Source organism: Scyliorhinus torazame, unplaced genomic scaffold (genome assembly GCF_047496885.1).
Source record: "Scyliorhinus torazame isolate Kashiwa2021f unplaced genomic scaffold, sScyTor2.1 scaffold_438, whole genome shotgun sequence".
Classification (NCBI taxonomy): domain Eukaryota; kingdom Metazoa; phylum Chordata; class Chondrichthyes; order Carcharhiniformes; family Scyliorhinidae; genus Scyliorhinus; species Scyliorhinus torazame.
The window spans coordinates 79,361-102,552 of record NW_027308165.1 but is presented as its reverse complement, the minus strand read 5'-3'; the positions used below and the strand labels follow the sequence as shown (position 1 = coordinate 102,552).

Below are 23,192 nucleotides of genomic sequence, written 5' to 3'. Positions count from 1 at the left end.
TCAAATCCCAGAGTATAGACATCTCCCTCCGACAGTGCAGCGCTCCCTCAGTACTGGCACCGGGGGGAGTGTGGGCCTGGATTATGGAGCTCAAATCCAAGAGTATAGACATCTCCCTCCGACTGTGCGGCGCTCCCTCAGTACTGGCACCGCGGGGAGTGTGGGCCTGGATTATGGAGCTCAAATCCCAGAGTATAGACATCTCCCTCCGACAGTGCGGCGCTCCCTCAGTACTGGCACCGGGGGGAGTGTGGGCCTGGATTATGGAGCTCAAATCCCAGAGTATAGACATCTCCCTCCGACAGTGCAGCGCTCCCTCAGTACTGGCACCGGGGGGAGTGTGGGCCTGGATTATGGAGCTCAAATCCTAGAGTATAGACATCTCCCTCCGACTGTGCGGCGCTCCCTCAGTACTGGCACCGCGGGGAGTGTGGGCCTGGATTATGGAGATCAAATCCTAGAGTATAGACATCTCCCTCCGACAGTGCAGCGCTCCCTCAGTACTGGCACCGGGGGGAGTGTGGGCATGGATTATAGCGCTCAAATCCTAGAGTATATACATCTACCTCCGACAGTGCGGCGCTCCCTCAGTACTGGCACCGGGGGGGAGTGTCGGTCTGGATTATGGAGCTCAAATCCTAGAGTGTACACATCTCCCTCCGATAGTGCATCGCTCCCTCAGTACTGGCACCGGGAGGAGTGTCCGCCTGGATTATGGAGCTCAAATCCTAGAGTATATACATCTACCTCCGACAGTGCAGCGCTCCCTCAGTACTGGCACCGGGGGGAGTGTGGGCCTGGATTATGGAGCTCAAATCCTAGAGTATATACATCTACCTCCGACAGTGCGGCGCTCCCTCAGTACTGCCACCGGGGGGAGTGTCGGCCTGGATTATGGAGCTCAAATCCTAGAGTATAGACATCTCCCTCCGACAGTGCGGCGCTCCCTCATGACTGTACCACACGGGGATTGTGGCGGGTTCAAGTTGGCAGCTCTCCACTTTCTCCAGGGGCAACGAGGGACGGGGAATCAATGCTGGGACCAGCCAAAGACAGACCATATACCATAAGAGAATTTTTTTAAACCACACTCCATATAACTCGGTTAGACCCATACTCGGAGCACCGTGCACAGTCCCGGTCTCCGTATCCCTCGGTTAGACCCACACTCGGAACACCGTGCACAGTCCCGGTCTCCGTATCCCTCGGTCAGACCCACACTCGGAGCATCGTGCACAGTCCCGGTCTCCGTATCCCCCGGTTAGACCCACACTCGGAGCATCGTGCACAGTCCCGGTCTCCGTATCCCTCGGTCAGACCCGCACTCAGACCACCGTGCACAGTCCCGGTCTCCGTATCCCTCGGTTAGACCCACACTCGGAGCACCGTGCACAGTCCCGGTCTCCGTATCCCTCGGTTAGACCCACACTCGGAGCACCGTGCAGAGACCCGGTCTCCGTATCCCTCGGTCAGACCCACACTCGGAGCACCGTGCACAGTCCCGGTCTCCGTATCCCTCGGTCAGACCCACACTCGGAGCACCGTGCACAGTCCCGGTCTCCGTATCCCTCGGTTAGACCCACACTCGGAGCACCGTGCACAGTCCCGGTCTCCGTATTCCTCGGTTAGACCCTCACTCGGAGCACCGTGCACAGTCCCGGTCTCCGTATCCCTCGGTTAGACCCACACTCGGAGCACCGTGCACAGTCCCGGTCTCCGTATCCCTCAGTCAGACCCACACTCGGAGCACCGTGCACAGTCCCTCTCTCCCAATCCCTCGGTTAGACCCACACTCGGAGCATAAGAACATAAGAACTAGGAGCAGGAGTCGGCCACCTGGCCCCTCGAGCCTGCTCCATCATTCAATGAGATCATGGCTGATCTTTCGTGGACTCAGCTCCACTTTCCGGCCCGAACACCATAACCCTTAATCCCTTTATTCTTCAAAAACTATCTATCTTTATCTTAAAAACATTTAATGAAGGAGCCTCTACTGCTTCACTGGGCAAGGAATTCCATAGATTCACAACCCTTTGGGTGAAGAAGTTCCTCCTAAACTCAGTCCTAAATCTACTTCCCCTTATTTTGAGGCTATGCCCCCTAGTTCTGCTTTAACCCGCCAGTGGAAACAACCTGCCCGCATCTATCCTATCTATTCCCTTCATAATCTTATATGTTTCTATAAGGTCCCCCCTCATCCTTCTAAATTCCAATGAGTACAGTCCCAGTCTACACAACCTCTCCTCGTAATCCAACCCCTTCAGCTCTGGGATTAACCTAGTGAATCTCCTCTGCACACCCTCCAGTGCCAGTACGTCCTTTCTCAAGTAAGGAGACCAAAACTGAACACAATACTCCAGGTGTGGCCTCACTAACACCTTATACAATTGCAGCATAACCTCCCTAGTCTTAAACTCCATCCCTCTAGCAATGAAGGCCAAAATTCCATTGGCCTTCTTAATCACCTGCTGCACCTGAAAACCAACTTTTTGCGACTCATGCACTAGCACACCCAGGTCTCTCTGCACAGCAGCATGTTTTAATATTTTATCATTTAAATAATAATCCCTTTTGCCGTTATTCTTACCAAAATGGATAACCTCACATTTGTCAACATTGTATTCCATCTGCCAGACCCTAGCCCATTCACTTAGCCTATCCAAATCCCTCTGCAGACTTCCAGTATCCTCTGCACTTTTTGCTTTACCACTTATCTTAGTGTCGTCTGCAAACTTGGACACATTGCCCTTGGTCCCCAACTCCAAATCATCTGTGTAAATTGTGAACAGTTGTGGGCCCAACACTGATCCCTGAGGGACACCACTAGCTACTGATTGCCAACCAGAGAAACACCCATTAATCCCCACTCTTTGCTTTCTATTAATTAACCAATCCTCTATCCATGCTCCTACTTTACCCTTAATGCCATGCATCTTTATCTTATGCAACAACCTTTTGTGTGGCACCTTGTCAAAGGCTTTCTGGAAATCCAGATATACCACATCCATTGGCTCCCCGTTATCTACCGCACTGTTAATGTCCTCAAAAAATTCCACTAAATTAGTTAGGCACGACCTGCCCTTTATGAACCCATGCTGCGTCTGCCCAATGGGACAATTTCCATCCAGATGCCTCGCTATTTTTTCCTTGATGAGAGATTCCAGCATCTTCCCTACTACCGAAGTTAAGCTCACTGGCCTATAATTACCCACTTTCTGCCTACCTCCTTTTTTAAACAGTGGTGTCACGTTTGCTAATTTCCAATCTGCCGGGACCACCCCAGAGTCTAGTGAATTTTGGTAAATTATCACTAGTGCATTTGCAATTTCCCTAGCCATCTCTTTTAGCACTCTGGGATGCATTCCATCAGGGCCAGGAGACTTGTCTACCTTTAGCCCCATTAGCTTGCCCATCACTACCTCCTTGGTGATATCAATCCTCTCAAGGTCCTCACCTGTCATAGCCTCATTTCTATCAGTCACTGGCCTGTTATTTGTGTCTTCCACTGTGAAGACCGACCCAAAAAACCTGTTCAGTTCCTCAGCCATTTCCTCATCTCTCATTATTAAATCTCCCTTCTCATCCTCTAAAGGACCAATATTTACCTGAGCCACTCTTTTTTGTGTTATATATTTGTAGAAACTTTTACTATCTGTTTTATATTCTGAGCAAGTTTACTCTCATAATCTATCTTACTCTTCTTTATAGCTTTTTTAGTAGCTTTCTATTGCCCCCTAAAGATTTCCCAGTCCTCTAGTCTCCCACTGATCTTTGCGACTTTGTATGTTTTTTCCTTCAATTTGATACTCTCCCTTATTTCCTTAGATATCCACGGTCGATTTTCCCTCTTTTTACCATCCTTCCTTTTTGTTGGTATAAACCTTTGCTGAGCACTGTGAAAAATCACTTGGAAGGTTCTCCACTGTTCCTCAACTGTTTCACCATAAAGTCTTTGCTCCCAGTCTACCTTAGCTAGTTCTTCTCTCATCCCATTGTAATCTCCTTTGTTTTAGCACAAAACACTCGTGCTTGATTTTACCTTCTCACCCTCCATCTGTATTTTAAATTCCAAATATTGTGATCGCTCCTTCCGAGAGGATCCCTAACTATGAGATCCTGATTCAATCCGTGCACAGTTCCGGTCTCTGTATCCCTCGGTTAAACACACACTCGGTGCACCGTGCACAGACCCGGTTTTACGTATCCCTCAGTTAGACCCACACTCGGAGCACCGTGCACAGTTCCAGTCTCCATATTCCTTGGTTAGACCCACACTCGGAGCACCGCGCACTGTCCTGGTCTCCATATCCCTCGGTTAGACCCACACTCGGAGCACCGTGCACAGTCCCGGTTTCCGTATCCCTCGGTTAGACCCCCGCTCGGAGCACCGTGCACAGTCCCCGTCTCCGTATACCTCAGTTAGACCCACTCTCTGAGCACAGTGCACAGTCCCGGTCTCCGTTTCCCTCAGAAAGATCCACACTCGGAGCACCGTGCACAGTCCGGATCTCCGTATCCCTCAGTCAGACCCACACTCGGAGCACCGTGCACATTCCCGGTCTCCGTATCCCTTGGTCAGACCCACACTCGGAGCACCGTGCACAGTCCCGGTCTCCATATCCCTTGGTCAGACCCACACTCGGAGCACCGTGCACAGTCCCGGTCTCCGTATCCGTCGGTTAGACCCACACTCGAATCACCGTGCACAGTCCCGGTCTCCCTATCCCTTGGTTAGACCCACACTCGGAGCACCGTGCACAGTCCCGGTCCCCGTATCCCTCGGTTAGACCCACACTCGGAGCACCGTGCACAGTCCCGGTCTCCATATCCCTCGGTCAGACCCACACTCGGAGCACCGTGCACAGTCCCGGTCCCCGTATCCCTCGGTTAGACCCACACTCTGAGCACGTGCACAGTCCCGGTCCCCGTATCCCTCGGTTAGACCCACACTCGGAGCACGTGCACAGTCCCGGTCTCCATATCCCTCGGTCAGACCCACACTCGGAGCACCGTGCACAGTCCCGATCTCCGTATCCCTTGGTCAGACCCACACTCGAAGCACCGTGCACAGTCCCGATCTCCGTATCCCTCGGTCAGACCCACACTCGGAGCACCGTGCACAGTCCCGGTCTCCGTATCCCTCGGTCAGACCCACACTTGGTGCACCGTGCACAATCCCGGTCTCCGTATCCCTCGGTTAGACCCACACTCGGAGCACCGTGCACAGTCCCAGTCTCCGTAACCCTCGGTTAGACCCACACTCGGAGCACCGTGCACAGTCCCGATCTCCGTATCCCTCGGTCAGACCCACACTCGGAGCACTGTGCACAGTCCCGGTCTCGCTATCCCTCGGTTAGACCCACACTCGGAGCATCGTGCACAGTCCCGGTCTCCGTATCCCTCGGTCACACCCACACTCGGAGCACCGTGCACAGTCCCGGTGTCCGTATCCCTCGGTTAGACCCACACTCGGAGCACCGTGCACAGTCCCGGTCTCTGTATCCCTCGGTTAGACCCACACTCGGAGCACCGTGCACAGTCCCGGTCTCCGTATCCGTCTGTTAGACCCACACTCTGAGCACCGTGCACAATCCCGGTCTCCCTATCCCTCGGTTAGACCCACAGTCGGAGCACCGTGCACAGTCCCGGTCTCCCTCTCCCTCGGTTAGACCCACTCTCGGAGCACCGTGCACAATCCCGGTCTCAGTATCCCTCGGTTAGACCCACACTCGGAGCACCATGCACAGTCCCGGTCTCCGTATCCCTCGGTTAGACCCACACTCGGAGCACCATGCACAGTCCCGGTCTCCGTATCCCTCGGTTAGACCCACATTCGGAGCACCGTGCACAGTGCCGGTCTCCGTATCCCCCGGTTAGACCCACACTCGGAGCACCGTGCACAGTCCCGGTCTCCGTATCCCTCGGCTAGACCCACACTCGGAGCACCGTGCACAGTGCCGGTCTCCGTATCCCCCGGTTAGACCCACACTTGGTGCACCGTGCACAGTCCCGGTCTCCGTATCCCTCGGCTAGACCCACACTCGGAGCACCGTGCACAGTTCTGGTCTCCGTATCCCCCGGTTAGACCCACACTCGGAGCACCGTGCACAGTCCCGGTCTCCGTATCCCTCGGTTAGACCCACACTCGGAGCACCGTGTATAGGTCTGGTCTCCGTATCCCTCGGTTAGACCCACACTCGGAGCACCATACACAGTCCCGGTCTCCGTATCCATCGGTTAGACCCACACTCGGAGCACCGTGCACAGTCCTGGTCTCTGTATCCCTCGGTTAGACCCACACTCGGAGCACCGTGCACAGTCCCGGTCTCCGTATCCCACGGTTAGACCCATACTCGCTCCCACGGGGAGAATGTGGGACTCGCTCCCACGGGGAGTGGGGGAGAATGTGGGACTCGCTACCACGGGGCGTGGGGAGAATGTGGGACTCGCTCCCACGGGGAGTGGGGAGAATGTGGGACTCGCTCCCATGGGAAGTGGGGGAGAATATGGGACTCGCTCCCACAGGGAGTGAGGAGAATGTGGGACTCGCTCCCACGTGGAGTGGGGGAGAATGTGGGACTCGCTCCCAAGGGGAGTGGGGGAGAATGTGGAACTCGCTCCCACGGGGAGTGGGGGAGAATGTGGGACTCGCTCCCACGGGGAGTGGGGAGAATGTGGGACTCGCTCCCACAGGGAGTGGGGGAGAATGTGGGACTCGCTCCCGCGGGGAGTGGGGGAGAATGTGGGACTCGCTCCCACAGGGAGTGGGGAGAATGTGGGACTCGCTCCCACGGGGTGAGGGGGAGAATGTGGGACTCGCTCCCACGGGAAGTGGGGGAGAATGTGGGACTCGCTCCCAACGGGGAGTGGGGGAGAATGTGGGACTCGCTCCCACGGGGAATGGGGGAGAATGTGGGACTCGCTCCCACGGGGAGTGGGGGAGAACGTGGGACTCGCTCCCACGGGGAGTGGGGGAGAATGTGGGACTCGCTCCCACGGGGAGTGGGGAGAACGTGGGACTCGCTCCCACGGGGAGTGGGGAGAATGTGGGACTCGCTCCCACGGGGAGTGGGGGAGAATGTGGGACTCGCTCCCACGGGGAGTGGGGGAGAATGTGGGACTCGCTCCCACGGGGAGTGGGGGAGAATGTGGGACTCGCTCCCACAGGGAGTGGGGAGAATGTGGGACTCGCTCCCACGGGGAGTGGGGAGAATGTGGGACTCGCTCCCACGGGGAGAGGGGGAGAATGTGGGACTCGCTCCCACGGGGAGTGGGGGAGAACGTAGGACTCGCTCCCACGGGGAGTGGGGGAGAACGTGGGACTCGCTCCCGCGGGGAGTGGGGGAGAATGTGGGACTCGCTCCCACGGGGAGTGGGGGAGAATGTGGGACTCGCTCCCACGGGGCGTGGGGAGAATGTGGGACTCGCTCCCACGGGGAGTGGGGAGAATGTGGGACTCGCTCCCACAGGGTGTGGGGGAGAATGTGGGACTCGCTCCCACGGGGAGTGGGGGAGAATGTGGGACTCGCTCCCACGGGGAGTGGGGGAGAATGTGGGACTCGCTCCCACGGGGAGCCGTGGAGAATGTGGGACTCGCTCCCACGGGGAGTGGGGGAGAATGTGGGACTCGCTCCCACGGGGAGTGGGGGAGAATGTGGAACTCGCTCCCACGGGGAGTGGGGGAGAATGTGGAACTCGCTCCCACGGGGAGTGGGGAGAATGTGGGACTCGCTCCCACAGGGAGTGGGGAGAATGTGGGACTCGCTCCCACAGGGAGTGGGGAGAATGTGGGACTCGCTCCCACGGGGAGTGGGGGAGAATGTGGAACTCGCTCCCACGGGGAGTGGGGAGAATGTGGGACTCGCTCCCACAGGGAGTGGGGAGAATGTGGGACTCGCTCCCACAGAGAGTGGGGAGAATGTGGGACTCGCTCCCACGGGGAGTGGGGAGAACGTGGGACTCGCTCCCACGGGGAGTGGGGGAGAATGTGGGACTCGCTCCCACGGGGAGTGGGGGAGAATGTGGGACTCGCTCCCACGGGGAGTGGGGAGAACGTGGGACTCGCTCCCACGGGGAGTGGGGAGAATGTGGGACTCGCTCCCACGGGGAGTGGGGGAGAATGTGCGAGGGGTCAGATCTGAATGGGGACTCTTGGGCAGAAGGAAGTGCTGAGCTTCGAGAAAAGGGGACATCGAGAGAGAAGGAAGAGGGAGAAGGTGGAAAAAAGATACACGGGAATAACTGTCAGCGTTTACAATTTTGTTTAATATTAACAGAGCAAACAGCGCACACACAAAACAGCATCTACATCAGTACCTCCCATTCCCTCAGCGTTCACATGCTGCCCTCCCTCAGAATCTCGGAGCTACCGGAACCATCTCACCCTCCCCATCAAACACTCCCAGGACAGGGACAGCACGGGGTTAGATACAGAGTGAAGCTCCCTCTACACTGTCCCCATCAAACACTCCCAGGACAGTACAGCACGGGGTTAGATACAGAGTAAAGCTCCCTCTACACTGTCCCCATCAAACACTCCCAGGACAGGTACAGCACGGGGTTAGATACAGAGTGAAGCTCCCTCTACACTGTCCCCATCAAACACTCCCAGGACAGGTACAGCACGGGGTTAGATACAGAGTGAAGCTCCCTCTACACTGTCCCCATCAAACACTCCCAGGACAGGTACAGCACGGGGTTAGATACAGAGTGAAGCTCCCTCTACACTGTCCCCATCAAACACTCACAGGACAGGTACAGCACGGGGTTAGATACAGAGTAAAGCTCCCTCTACACTGCCCCATCAAACACTCCCAGGACAGGGACAGCACGGGGTTAGTTACAGAGTACAGCTCCCTCTACACTGTCCCCATCAAACACTCCCAGGACAGGTACTGCACTGGGTTAGATACAGAGTACAGCTCCCTCTACACCGTCCCCATCAAACACTCCCAGGACAGGTACAGCACGGGGTTAGATACAGAGTGAAGCTCCCTCTACACTGTCCCCATCAAACACTCCCAGGACAGGTACAGCACGGGGTTAGATACAGAATAAAGCTCCCTCTACACTGTCCCCATCAAACACTCCCAGGACAGGTACAGCACGGGGTTAGATACAGAGTAAAGCTCCCTTTACACTGTCCCCATCAAACACTCCCAGGACAGGTACAGCACGGGATTAGATACAGAGTAAAGCTCCCTCTACACTGTCCCCATCAAACACTCCCAGGACAGGTACAGCACGGGGTTAGATACAGAGTAAAGCTCCCTTTACACTGTCCCCATCAAACACTCCCAGGACAGGTACAGCACGGGGTTAGATACAGAGTAAAGCTCCCTCTACACTGTCCCCATCAAACACTCACAGGACAGGTACAGCACGGGGTTAGATACAGAGTACAGCTCCCTCTACACTGTCCCCATCAAACACTCCCAGGACAGGTACAGCACGGGGTTAGATACAGAGTAAAGCTCCCTCTACACTGTCCCCATCAAACTCTCCTAGGACAGGTACAGCACGGGGTTAGATACAGAGTAAAGCTCCCTCTACACTGTCCCCATCAAACTCTCCCAGGACAGGTACAGCACGGGGTTAGATACAGAGTAAAGCTCCCTCTACACTGTCCCCATCAAACACTCCCAGGACAGGTACAGCACGGGTTAGATACAGAGTAAAGCTCCCTCTACACTGTCCCCATTAAACACTCCCAGGACAGGTACAGCACGGGGTTAGATACAGAGTAAAGCTCCCTCTACACTGTCCCCATCAAACACTCCCAGGACAGGTACAGCACGGGGTTAGATACAGAGTAAAGCTCCCTCTGCACTGTCCCCATCAAACACTCCCAGGACAGGTACAGCACGGGGTTAGATACAGAGTGAAGCTCCCTCTACACTGTCCCCATCAAACACTCCCAGGACAGGTACAGCACGGGGTTAGATACAGAGTGAAGCTCCCTCTACACTGTCCCCATCAAACACTCCCAGGACAGGTACAGCACGGGGTTAGATACAGAGTGAAGCTCCCTCTACACTGTCCCCATCAAACACTCCCAGGACAGGTACAGCACGGGATTAGATACAGAGTAAAGCTCCCTCTACACTGTCCCCATCAAACTCTCCCAGGACAGGTACAGCACGGGGTTAGATACAGAGTAAAGCTCCCTCTACACTGTCTCCATCAAACACTCCCAGGACAGGTACAGCACGGGGTTAGATACAGAGTAAAGCTCCCTCTACACTGTCCCCATCAAACACTCACAGGACAGGTACAGCACGGGGTTAGATACAGAGTACAGCTCCCTCTACACTGTCCCCATCAAACACTCCCAGGACAGGTACAGCACGGGGTTAGATACAGAGTAAAGCTCCCTCTACACTGTCCCCATCAAACTCTCCTAGGACAGGTACAGCACGGGGTTAGATACAGAGTAAAGCTCCTTCTACACTGTCCCCATCAAACTCTCCCAGGACAGGTACAGCACGGGGTTAGATACAGAGTAAAGCTCCCTCTACACTGTCCCCATCAAACACTCCCAGGACAGGTACAGCACGGGTTAGATACAGAGTAAAGCTCCCTCTACACTGTCCCCATTAAACACTCCCAGGACAGGTACAGCACGGGGTTAGATACAGAGTAAAGCTCCCTCTACACTGTCCCCATCAAACACTCCCAGGACAGGTACAGCACGGGGTTAGATACAGAGTAAAGCTCCCTCTGCACTGTCCCCATCAAACACTCCCAGGACAGGTACAGCACGGGGTTAGATACAGAGTAAAGCTCCCTCTACACTGTCCCCATCAAACACTCCCAGGACAGGTACAGCACGGGGTTAGATACAGAGTAAAGCTCCCTCTACACTGTCCCCATCAAACACTCCCAGGACAGCTACAGCACGTGGTTAGATACAGAGTAAAGCTCCCTCTACACTGTCCCCACCAAACACTCCCAGGACAGGTACAGCACGGGGTTAGATACAGAGTAAAGCTCCCTCTACACTGTCCCCATCAAACACTCCCGGGACAGGTACAGCACGGGGTTAGATACAGAGTAAAGTTCCCTCTACACTGTCCCCATCAAACACTCCCAGGACATATACAGCACGGGGTTAGATACAGAGTAAAGCTCCCTCTACACTGTCCCCAACAAACACTCCCAGGACAGGTACAGCACGGGGTTAGATACAGAGTAAAGCTCCCTCTACACTGTCCCCATCAAACACTCCCAGGACAGGTACAGCTCGGGGTTAGATACAGAGTAAAACTCCCTCTACACTGTCCCCATCAAACACTCCCAGGACAGATACAGCACGGGGTTAGATACAGAGTCAAGCTCCCTCTACACTGTCCCCATCAAACACTCCCAGGACAGGTACAGCACGGGGTTAGATACAGAGTAAAGCTCCCTCTACACTGTCCCCATCAAACACTCCCAGGACAGGTACAGCACGGGGTTAGATACAGAGTAAAGCTCCCTCTACACTGTCCTCATCAAACACTCCCAGGACAGGTACAGCATGGGGTTAGATACAGAGTAAAGCTCCCTCTACACTGTCCCCATCAAACACTCCCAGGACAGGTACAGCACGGGGTTAGATACAGAGTAAAGCTCCCTCCACACTGTCCACATCAAACACTCCCAGGACAGGTACAGCACGGGGTTAGATACAGAGTAAAGCTCCCTCTACACTGTCCCCATCAAACACTCCCAGGACAGGTACAGCACGGGGTTAGATACAGAGTAAAGCTCCCTCTACACTGTCCCCATCAAACACTCCCAGGACAGGTACAGCACGGGGTTAGATACAGAGTAAAGCTCCCTCTACACTGTCCCCATCAAACACTCCCAGGACAGGTACAGCACGGGGTTAGATTCAGAGTAGAGCTCCCTCTACACTGTCCCCATCAAACACTCCCAGGACAGGTACAGCACAGGGTTAGATACAGAGTAAAGCTCCCTCCACACTGTCCCCATCAAACACTCCCAGGCCAAGTGCAGCACGGGGGGGAGAAGGGAGTGACTGAGAGGTGCGGAGCCAGGGAGTGGGACAGAGAGGAAGGGCCCGACAGCGAATCCTGGCGTAGGGGGCTGGACATTAACTATCCGGCACATCCTGCTAATATTCCTCAGCACGGAACAGGAGAGCCCTTCAGAATGAAGCACGCAGAACTCGGCAATCTTCGCTCCTCAGCTTCTGAGGGCGACTAGCGGGGCGGGTGGGGGGGGGGGGGGTGGTTGGGCGAGAGGGGGGTGGGGCCGCTCCCAATAAAGCCGCAACAGATTCCCGCCAGCGCGAAACTCCAATCCTGACAAGTCCATCAACCCCCTCAGTGTGAATCTCCAAACGTACACGGATTGCGTCGGCATCAGGCTCCAAACTTGTAAAGTCCACAGACTGCCTCGGTGCGAAGCTCCAAACTTGTAAAGTCCACAGACTGTATCAGTGCGAAGCTCCAAACTTGTAAAGTCCACAGACTGCCTCGGTACGAAGCTCCAAACTTGTAAAGTCCACAGACTGTATCAGTGCAAAGCTCCAAACTTGTAAAGTCCACAGACTGTATCAGTGCAAAGCTCCAAACTTGTAAAGTCCACAGACTGTATCAGTGCGAAGCTCCAAACTTGTAAAGTCCACAGACTGCCTCGGTGCGAAGCTCCAAACTTGTAAAGTCCACAGACTGCCTCGGTGCGAAGCTCCAAACTTGTAAAGTCCACAGACTGCCTCGGTGCGAAGCTCCACACTTGTAAAGTCCACAGACTGTATCAGTGCAAAGCTCCAAACTTGTAAAGTCCACAGACTGCCTCGGTGCGAAGCTCCAAACTTGTAAAGTCCACAGACTGTATCAGTGCGAAGCTCCAAACTTGTAAAATCCACAGACTGCCTCGGTGCGAAGCTCCAAACTTGTAAAGTCCACAGACTGTATCAGTGCAAAGCTCCAAACTTGTAAAGTCCACAGACTGCCTCGGTGCGAAGCTCCAAACTTGTAAAGTCCACAGACTGTATCAGTGCGAAGCTCCAAACTTGTAAAATCCACAGACTGCCTCGGTGCGAAGCTCCAAACTTGTAAAGTCCACAGACTGTATCAGTGCAAAGCTCCAAACTTGTAAAGTCCACAGACTGTATCAGTGCGAAGCTCCAAACTTGTAAAGTCCACAGACTGCCTCGGTACGAAGCTCCACACTTGTAAAGTCCACAGACTGCCTCGGTGCGAAGCTCCACACTTGTAAAGTCCACAGACTGTATCAGTGCAAAGCTCCAAACTTGTAAAGTCCACAGACTGTATCAGTGCGAAGCTCCAAACTTGTAAAGTCCACAGACTGCCTCGGTACGAAGCTCCACACTTGTAAAGTCCACAGACTGTATCAGTGCAAAGCTCCAAACTTGTAAAGTCCACAGACTGTATCAGTGCGAAGCTCCAAACTTGTAAAGTCCACAGACTGCCTCGGTACGAAGCTCCACACTTGTAAAGTCCACAGACTGCCTCAGTGCGAAGCTCCAAACTTGTAAAGTCCACAGACTGCCTCGGTGCGAAGCTCCAAACTTGTAAAGTCCACAGACTGCCTCGGTGCGAAGCTCCAAACTTGTAAAGTCCACAGACTGTATCAGTGCGAAGCTCCAAACTTGTAAAGTCCACAGACTGTATCAGTGCGAAGCTCCACACTTGTAAAGTCCACAGACTGCCTCGGTGCGAAGCTCCAAACTTGTAAAGTCCACAGACTGCCTCGGTGCGAAGCTCCAAACTTGTAAAGTCCACAGACTGCCTCGGTGCGAAGCTCCAAACTTGTAAAGTCCACAGACTGCCTCGGTGCGAAGCTCCAAACTTGTAAAGTCCACAGACTGCCTCGGTGCGAAGCTCGCCCTTTTATCCTCTGTGGAAATTGTCGATATTTGACCGTTCGCCGATGAGGGGCTGGAGGTGGGACGGGTGCGCTCGGCCTCACTCAGCTCTCTGGCGGATTTTGTTGGCGGGAGCGAGGCATGGCAGAGAAGTGACGAGTCTCCACGCAGGCACGTGGGGCGACATTGGATGCACCCATCAGGACCCACGACGCACGGGATGTGCGCTTGCGCAAGGGCCAGGAGCTTTCCATTCTGCGGTCCCAAGCAGCCGATTCCCTCGCCCTGAAGCTCCAAACTTGTAAAGTATGTGGAAATCGGTGACGTTCGTCCCTGGCTCACACGTGGCGGGAAGTTGGCCCGGCGGCCCGTCACTTCATCGTTGGAAAGAGCGAGGCACTGGGGAGAAGGGTCTGGGGGGGGGGGGGGTTTGAGTGGTGAGGGGGGGGGGGGGAATGCAAAGCAATGAATGGGCACCGATCAATGGGTGCTTTATCGTTTGAGGAGGAGATGCAATGGAGGGGGGGGTTGGTGGTGTACGCTGACGTCACTTGGTGCCCTAGGCTGGCGCGTGCTCTCAGAAGGGGTTTGCACTAGCTGGACGGTTGGCAACGACTGCACGGTGTGGATGATCTGGATGGTGGGCAGGGCCTGGAGCCCCTGGAGGGCGGGGGGGCGGCGGCAGGGCCGCGGGCTGGGGGCGGCGCCTCGGCGGCATGGGTACGCAGGTGGCGCTGCAGGTAGGAGGCCACGGCAAAGGACTTGGCGCAGACCGGGCAGGCGTGCGGGCGCTGGGCCGAGTGGGTGCGGCGGTGGAGCAGCAGGTTGGAGGAGTGGGTGAAGGTTTTGCCGCACTCGGCGCAGGCGTAGGGGCGCTCGCCCGTGTGGGTGCGCTGGTGCTGCCGCAGGTTGGAGGACTGGGCAAAGGCCTTGCCGCAGAGCTGGCAGGGGTAGGGCCGGGCCCCCGTGTGGAGGTGCCGGTGCCGCGAGAGGCTGGAGGAGTTGCGGAAGGCTTTGCCGCACTCCGAGCAGGCGTAGGGCCGCTCCCCGGTGTGTTGGCGCAGGTGGTACTGGTAGTGGGAGGACCACTTGAAGGTCAGGCCGCACAGGGCGCAGCGGAAGACCCGGGCGCCCGTGTGGACGCGCTGGTGGACGGGACAGCAGCGAGGCCCTCTTGAAGGCCTTGCCGCACTCCGAGCACTTGTAGGGCCTCTCGCCGGTGTGCCCGCGCTGGTGGTAGCGGAGGCCCGACGAGCCCTTGAAGGCCTTGCCGCAGTCTGCGCACTGGTAAGGGCGGCCCCGTTCGGGCGGCGGCGGCGCGGCGGGCGCGGGAGGGGGGCCGGGGGAGGAGGGAGGGGGGGGGCGGGGGAGGCGGGGGCCGCACAGGTCACCTCCGCCTCGGCCTGCACCAGCCGCTGCTCGGCAGTGTGGCCGCGCTGGTGGGCCAGCACGCCCGCCAGCTGGGCGAAGCTGCGCTCGCAGATGGCGCACTTGTAGGGCGTCTCGTCGGCGGGGCTGGGGTGGGGCAGCAGCGGGCAGGCGGCCTCCACCACCACCTCGCCCGCCACGGCCGGCGGGGCCTCCTCCGGCGGCGGGAGGGCGGCCGCGGCCTGGCCAGCGTGGCAGCGGAGGTGGCGCTGCAGGTAGGCCGGGGTGGCGAAGGACTTGGCGCAGAGGGGGGCACCGGTGGGCGCGCTGCCCCGCGTGGGTGCGGCGGTGGAGCAGGAGGTTGGAGGAGTGGGTGAAGGCCCGCCCGCACTCGCCGCAGCGGTACGGCCTCTCGCCCCGAGTGGGGTGCGCTGGTGCTGCCGGAGGTTGGCGGACTGGGCAAAGGCCTTGCCGCAGAGCTCGCAGGGGTAGGGCCGGGCCCCCGTGTGTACCCGCCGGTGCCGCGAGAGGCTGGAGGAGTTGCGGAAGGCCTTGCCGCACTCCGAGCAGGCGTAGGGCGCTCCCCGGTGTGTTGGCGCAGGTGGTACTGGTAGTGGGAGGACCACTTGAAGGTCAGGCCGCACAGGGCGCAGCGGAAGACCCGGGCGCCCGTGTGGACGCTCTGGTGGACGGACAGCAGCGAGGCCCTCTTGAAGGCCTTCCCGCACTCGGAGCACTTGTAGGGCCTCTCGCCGGTGTGCCCGCGCTGGTGGATACAGCAGCGCCGACGAGCCCTTGAAGGCCTTGCCGCACTCGGAGCACTTGTAGGGCCGCTCGCCAGTATGGCTACGCTGGTGCTCGCCAGTATGGCTACGCTGGTGGTGGGCCCAGCCGGGACGACCCTTGAAGCTCTTGCCGCACTCCAGGCACTGGTAGGCCTGAGGGCCGGGGGGGCCCGGCTCCCGCTCGAAGCCTCGCTCTCCGCCATCGCACCGTCCCCGATCAGGCCCGGGGTCGACTCTGCGGAGGAGACAAAAGGTAGAGAGGGGAAGAAAAAAAAAACACGTCAATTTGGCCAACGGTCAAGCCCAAACTGACCGCAAACCCCCCCGCCCCCCACACATCCCTTCTCCTCTCGCTCCCGATTGGCTCTAGGCCCCAAACTCCTCATGCCCCCCCCCCCCACCCAAATCGGGGTCGTCGCCAATCGCGTCAACCTTCCCGACAGGCCCACCCAAGTCCTGAGTTGCTGACGCCGCCACGCCAACTTGCCCGTCTCCCCTCCCCTCGCCAATGGGTGTGGGGGGGGGGGGGGGGGGGGCGCAGAGGGGAGGGAAGAGGTTGGAATCCGATTCGGCAACCGGTGCAAGGGGGTGGGGGGAATGGATGCCATCGGACTAAAGGGAGATGGACGGCCGCCCCGTTGGCCGATTTTCCCCGCCCTCCCTCACCCGACCGTTCCCTTTTATTGTGCGGATGGGGGGGGGGGGGGGGAAAGAGTCGAAGGTCACCGAAAGGTCCAATCTGGCTGCCCCCCACCCCCCCACCCCGTCCCAAGATGCCGGCCGGATCTCCCGAAACGTGACTGGGAAAGAGGCGACAAGATGGCCGCCTCTTCGGCCAATCTTCGCCTGGCAGGTTCCTTTCGGGTTGGCGGAGGGAGGGAGGGGGACCAAACGGTCCCTTCCGGCCGCCCATCCGGCACCGACGCCGGCAAGGCGTGCCGGAACGTGACGGCGGAAAGTGCGGGGGGGGGGGGGGCGACAAAATGGCCGCTCTTCGGTCAACCCGGGTTTGGCGGGTTGCTTTCCGGAGGAGGGGCGGGAATTGTGGGTGGGGGGGGGTGGGGGGTGTGGAAGCGCGGATCCGGGATTCCAATGTGGGGGTGGGGGCACTTTTGTTGGGGGTGGGTCCCTTTAAGGGAGTGTCCTGTCTCTTTAAGAGGAGGCGGCGCCCCCTCCCCCTCCACCCCCGCCAATCAGCCGCCAGACCTCAGGCGGCGCTCCCGGCGGTGTCTCCCCGGCAACCGGCCGCGCCCCCGACCAACGGCCGCTCGATTCGAATCCCAACGGCCGCCGCGCGCGAGGCCCAACAGCCGCCGCTCGAGCTCAGCTGGGTCGGTCCGCGCGTCACCGGCTCCGCCCCCTCCCTTCGCGTCACCGGCTGCCGCGTCACCGGCTGCTCCCCACGCGTCACCCGCCTCAGCGCCCCGCAATCCCCATTGGCCTGGCCGCCCCCTTCCGCCGCGCCGCCATTGGTCGGGCCGCCCCTCACGCCACGCCCCGCTCCCATTGGCCGGCCTCCCACGTGGGGTCTCCACCAATCGGCGCCCGCCTTTCAAAACAGGTCCTCCGCTCTATTTGAAAGCAGCCTCCCCATTGGTCAAGTTTATTATGTGGGTTTAAAGGGGCTAAAACCCACGGTCCCCCACGTTTTCTTTGCCCCCCCCCCCCCACTCCCCATTGGAGGAGAGGTGGACGGAGGTCTGAGTCCGGCTACGTTCGGCCGTGTCCCACCCTCCCCATTGCCGGTCCGAGGGGTCGGGGTTGGCCAACCGAGCCCTCGACCTTCGACCCCGGTCACGCTCGGCCCCAGAGACCATGTCCGTCCAGTCGTCCACCCACCGGACGTGGCGGGGACCGTGACCTGCGTGACAGCTCCGTTGTCGTCCCTCCCCTCCCCATCAACCCGGTCGCGCGGCCAACGTCCGGGGCGCCAACTCAAGATGGCCGCCGCCGTGGGGCGGCTGAGTAAAAGGAGAAGGCACCCATCGCTGTTTCAGCCCCACCCTACGGCCAATGTTTAGGTCGTCGGGTCCACGCCGAAGATGGCCACCAGGGAGCGGGGGGGGGGGGGTTCGCAGAGACGGCCGGGAAAAAAAGGCCCCTCTCACGGCGTGGCCAAGGTTCGAGAGGCCAGGTTGGCGTCCAAAATGGCCACCGCCAGGGGGGGGAACCCCCCCCGCCCCCCCCAAGACCTGCCCCGATTCCCATCATGTGGCCATTGCCGGCTGTGCGTTAGGCTGCCCGGGCGAGGCCTTTCACGGCGGGTACTGAGGGAGCGCCGCACTGCCGAGAGGTTCCCGAGGCATCGAACTGAGGGCGCCGTCTGCCCCCTTCCCCCCCCCCCCCCCCCCCCCCGCCCGGCTGAACGTTAACGATCCCTCATTACGAGGGAGGCGCGCGGTCAACAGAGTTGGGCCGTCGTGCTGCCAAGCCCTGGTCGCGCGGCGCAAGAGGCCCGGGAGAGCCTGGAAGGCCTCCTCCGCCTCCCACGCGTATCCCCGACTTGGGAACGTCAAAGGCTGCGAAGTGAGAAGAAAACAAGACACTCGGGTGCTCAATAAATAGAGTTTACTTCACAAAGCAATTGCAAAAGGTGTTGCGGGACAGTGAGCACATAGTTTAATTGAATGACCGTCCTGCTCCTGGGTTGAGCATGGCGGGTTTGCGTGAGGTAAAGAGGAGGACATCCACAAAAGCTGCCAATTCAGCCCATCGTAAATATCCCATCAATAACATCCTCTAGCTGAAAGAAGACAGAGGGTGGTGGTTGATGGGAAATGTTCAGAATGGAGTTCAGTTACAAGTGGAGTACCACAAGGATCTGTTCTGGGGCCGTTGCTGTTTGTCATTTTTATCAATGACCTAGAGGAGGGCGCAGAAGGGTGGGTGAGTAAATTTGCAGACGATACTAAAGTCGGTGGTGTTGTCGGCAGTGCGAAAGGATGTAGCAGGTTACAGAGGGACATAGATAAGCTGCAGAGCTGGGCTGAGAGGTGGCAAATGGAGTTTAATGTAGAGAAGTGTGAGGTGATTCACTTTGGAAGGAATAACAGGAATGCGGAATATTTGGCTAATGGTAAAGTTCTTGGAAGTGTGGATGAGCAGAGGGATCTCGGTGTCCATGTACATAGATCCCTGAAAGTTGCCACCCAGGTTGATAGGGTTGTGAAGAAGGCCTATGGAGTGTTGGCCTTTATTGGTAGAGGGATTGAGTTCCGGAGTCAGGAGGTCATGTTGCAGCTGTACAGAACTCTGGTACGGCCGCATTTGGAGTATTGCGTACAGTTCTGGTCACCGCATTATAGGAAGGACGTGGAGGCTTTGGAGCGGGTGCAGAGGAGATTTACCAGGATGTTGCCTGGTATGGAGGGAAAATCTTATGAGGAAAGGCTGATGGACTTGAGGTTGTTTTCGTTGGAGAGAAGAAGGTTAAGAGGAGACTTAATAGAGGCATACAAAATGATCAGGGGGTTGGATAGGGTGGACAGTGAGAGCCTTCTCCCGTGGATGGAAATGGCTGGCACGAGGGGACATAGCTTTAAACTGAGGGGTAATAGATATAGGACAGAGGTCAGAGGTAGGTTCTTTACGCAAAGAGTAGTGAGGCCGTGGAATGCCCCACCTGCAATAGTAGTGAATTCGCCAACATTGAGGGCATTTAAAAGTTTATTGGATAAACATATGGATGATAATGGCATAGTGTAGGTTAGATGGCTTTTGTTTCGGTGCAACATCGTGGGCCGAAGGGCCTGTACTGCGCTGTATCGTTCTATGTTCTATGTTAGTCCTTAACGATACCGTTAACACTCCCTTTAGTCCTTAACGATACCGTTAAGCAAAGAGTGGGGATTAATGGGTGTTTCTCTGGTTGGCAATCAGTAGCTAGTGGTGTCCCTCAGGGATCAGTGTTGGGCCCACAATTGTTCACAATTTACAGAGATGATTTGGAGTTGGGGACCACGGGCAATGTGTCCAAGTTTGCAGACGACACTAAGATAAGTGGTAAAGCAAAAAGTGCAGAGGCTACTGGAAGTCTGCAGAGGGATTTGGATAGGCTAAGTGAATGGGCTAGGGTCTGGCAGATGGAATACAATGTTGACAAATGTGCGGTTATCCATTTTGGTAGGAATAACAGCAAAAGGGATTATTATTTAAATGATCAAAGATTTAAACATGCTGCTGTGCAGAGAGACCTGGGTGTGCTAGTGCATGAGTCGCAAAAAGTTGGTTTGCAGGTGCAGCAGGTGATTAAGAAGGCGAATGGAGTTTTGTCCTTCATTGCTAGAGGGAAGGAGTTTAAGACTAGGGAGGTTTTGCTGCAATTGTATAAGGTGTTAGTGAGGCCACACCTGGGGTATTGTGTTCAGTTTTGGTCTCCTTACCTGAGAAAGGACGTACTGGCGCTGGAGGGTGTGCAGAGGAGATTCACTAGGTTAATCCCAGAACTGAGGGGGTTGGATTACGAGGAGAGGTTGAGTAGACTGGGACTGTACTCGTTGGAATTTAGAAGGATGAGGGGGGATCTTATAGAAACATATAAGATTATGAAGGGAATAGATAGGATAGATGTGGGCAGGTTGTTTTCACTAGCGGGTGAAAGCAGAACTAGGGGGCATAGCCTCAAAATAAGGGGAAGTAGATTTAGGACTGAGTTTAGGAGGAACTTCTTCACCCAAAGGGTTGTGAATCTATGGAATTCTTTGCCCAGTGAAGCAGTTGAGGCTCCTTCATTAAATGTTTTTAAGATAAAGATAGATAGTTTTTTGAAGAATAAAGGGATTAAGGGTTATGGTGTTCGGGCCGGAAAGTGGAGCTGAGTCCACAAAAGATCAGCCATGATCTCACTGAATGGTGGAGCAGGCTCGAGGGGCCAGATGGCCTACTCCTGCTCCTAGTTCTTAGGTTCTTATGTTAACACCCCCTTTAGTCCTTAACACCACCATTAACACTTCCTTTAGTCCTTAACACCACCATTAATACTCCCTTTAGTCCTTAACGCCACCATTAACTCTTCCTTTAGTCCTTAACACCACCATTAATACTCCCTTTAGTCCTTAACGCCACCATTAACACTTCCTTTAGTCCTTAACGCCACCAATAATACTCCCTTCAGTCCTTAACGCCACCATTAACTCTTCCTTTAGTCCTTAACACCACCATTAATACTCCCTTTAGTCCTTAATGCCACCATTAACTCTTCCTTTAGTCCTTAACACCACCATTAATACTCCCTTTAGTCCTTAACGCCACCATTAACTCTTCCTTTAGTCCTTAACACTACCATTAATACTCCCTTTAGTCCTTAATGCCACCATTAACTCTTCCTTTAGTCCTTAACACCACCATTAATACTCCCTTTAGTCCTTAACGCCACCATTAACTCTTCCTTTAGTCCTTAACACCACCATTAAAACTCCCTTTAGTCCTTAACGCCACCATTAACACTTCCTTTAGTCCTTAACGCCACCAATAATACTCCCTTCAGTCCTTAACGCCACCATTAACTCTTCCTTTAGTCCTTAACACCACCATTAATACTCCCTTTAGTCCTTAACGCCATCATTAACTCTCCCTTTCTCTTGTGACCGAGACGTCTTTGTCAATTCCTCCTTAGCTCCGGCCTACCTCTGGCCTTCTATTCTGCCCCACCTCCTCCAGCCACTCCCCTCATCCCCAAAACCATCTAATTCTTTGCTTTTTAGTCCCCTCCAGTTCTGGAGGGCAACGAGCTTCCGATACTAGAAGCGTGGGATCAATGTGGTCGGTAAGTCCGACTTGGAATACTGCGCACAATTCTGGTCGCCATACTACCAATTGGATGTGGAGGCTTTGGAGAGGGTGCAGAGGAGGTTTACCATGATGTGGTGTCATGACTGGTACAGGCCTGGAGGGCCGAAGGGCCTGTTTCCTGTGCTGCGTTGTTCTTTGTTCTTCAAACCTTCGCTGATCGCCCCCGAGAGCAACCACATCCTCCCTCAGCGAAGGAGACCAAAACCGCTCACAATACTCCAGGTGAGGCCTCACCAAGGCCCTGAATCGCTGACTGTTAATCTTTGGTGGAAGGGTGCGAAGGGCGTGAATGAATCCAGGGATGATGAGGGGTGGACACGATGGTAAGCACTGCTGCCTCACAGCGCCAGGGACCCGGGTTCGATTCTGGCCTCGGCTCACTGTGTGGGGTTTGCACGCTCGCCCCGTGTCTGCGTGTGTTTCCTCTGGTTTCCTCCCACAGTCCAAAGATGTACAGCTTAGGTGGATTGGCCATGTTAAATTCTCACTTAGTGTCCAAAGATGTGCAGGTTAGGTGGATTGGCCGTGTTAAATTGTCCCTTAGTGTCCAAAGATGTACAGGTTAGGTGGATTGGCCGTGTTAAATTGTCCCTCAGTGTCCAAAGATGTACAGGTTAGGTGGATTGGCCGTGTTAAATTGTCCCTTAGTGTCCAAAGATGTGCAGGTTAGGTGGATTGGCCGTGCTAAATTGTCCCTTAGTGTCCAAAGATGTGCAGGTTAGGTGGATTGGCCGTGTTAAATTGTCCCTTAGTGTCCAACGATGCACAGGTTAGGTGGATTGGCCGTGTTAAATTGTCCCTCAGTGTCCAAAGATGTACAGGTTAGGTGGATTGGCCGTGTTAAATTGTCCCTTAGTGTCCAAAGATGTGCAGGTTAGGTGGATTGGCCGTGTTAAATTGTCCCTCAGTGTCCAACGATGCACAGGTTAGGTGGATTGGCCGTGTTAAATTGTCCCCTAGTGTCCAAAGATGTGCAGGTTAGGTGGATTGGCCGTGTTAAATTGTGCCTTCGTGTCCAAAGATGTGCAGGTTAGGTGGATTGGCCGTGTTACATTGTCCCTTAGTGTCCAAAGATGTGCAGGTTAGGTGGATTGGCCGTGTTACATTGTCCCTTAGTGTCCAAAGATGTACAGGTTAGGTGGATTTAAGGTGATCGGGGAAAAGAAGCGATGGAGCTACGAGGGGAGACGTTCTCACGCGGTTAGGGGTGCAGTAGGTGCTGCTTGGGAATGTGGGGGGGTGGGGGGGCCCCGATTCAATCCAGGCGTTCGAGAGGGTGAGGGACTGTTCCCCGAAAAGAGAGTGGCATGAGGCACATCGCACCTGAAGAGAGTAGGTACATAGACAATGGGCCGAATGGCCTCCTTCTGTGCGGCAACCATTCGATGATGCAAAGGAGAGTGCGAAAGACA

The 23,192-nt window shown here is 56.0% G+C and overlaps 1 pseudogene; it reads right to left on the bottom strand.

Annotated features, from left to right (window-relative positions):
* Window positions 1–14,430: 14,430 nt before the first annotated feature.
* Window positions 14,431–17,807, bottom strand: LOC140406294 (uncharacterized; annotated as a pseudogene).
* Window positions 17,808–23,192: the final 5,385 nt, after the last annotated feature.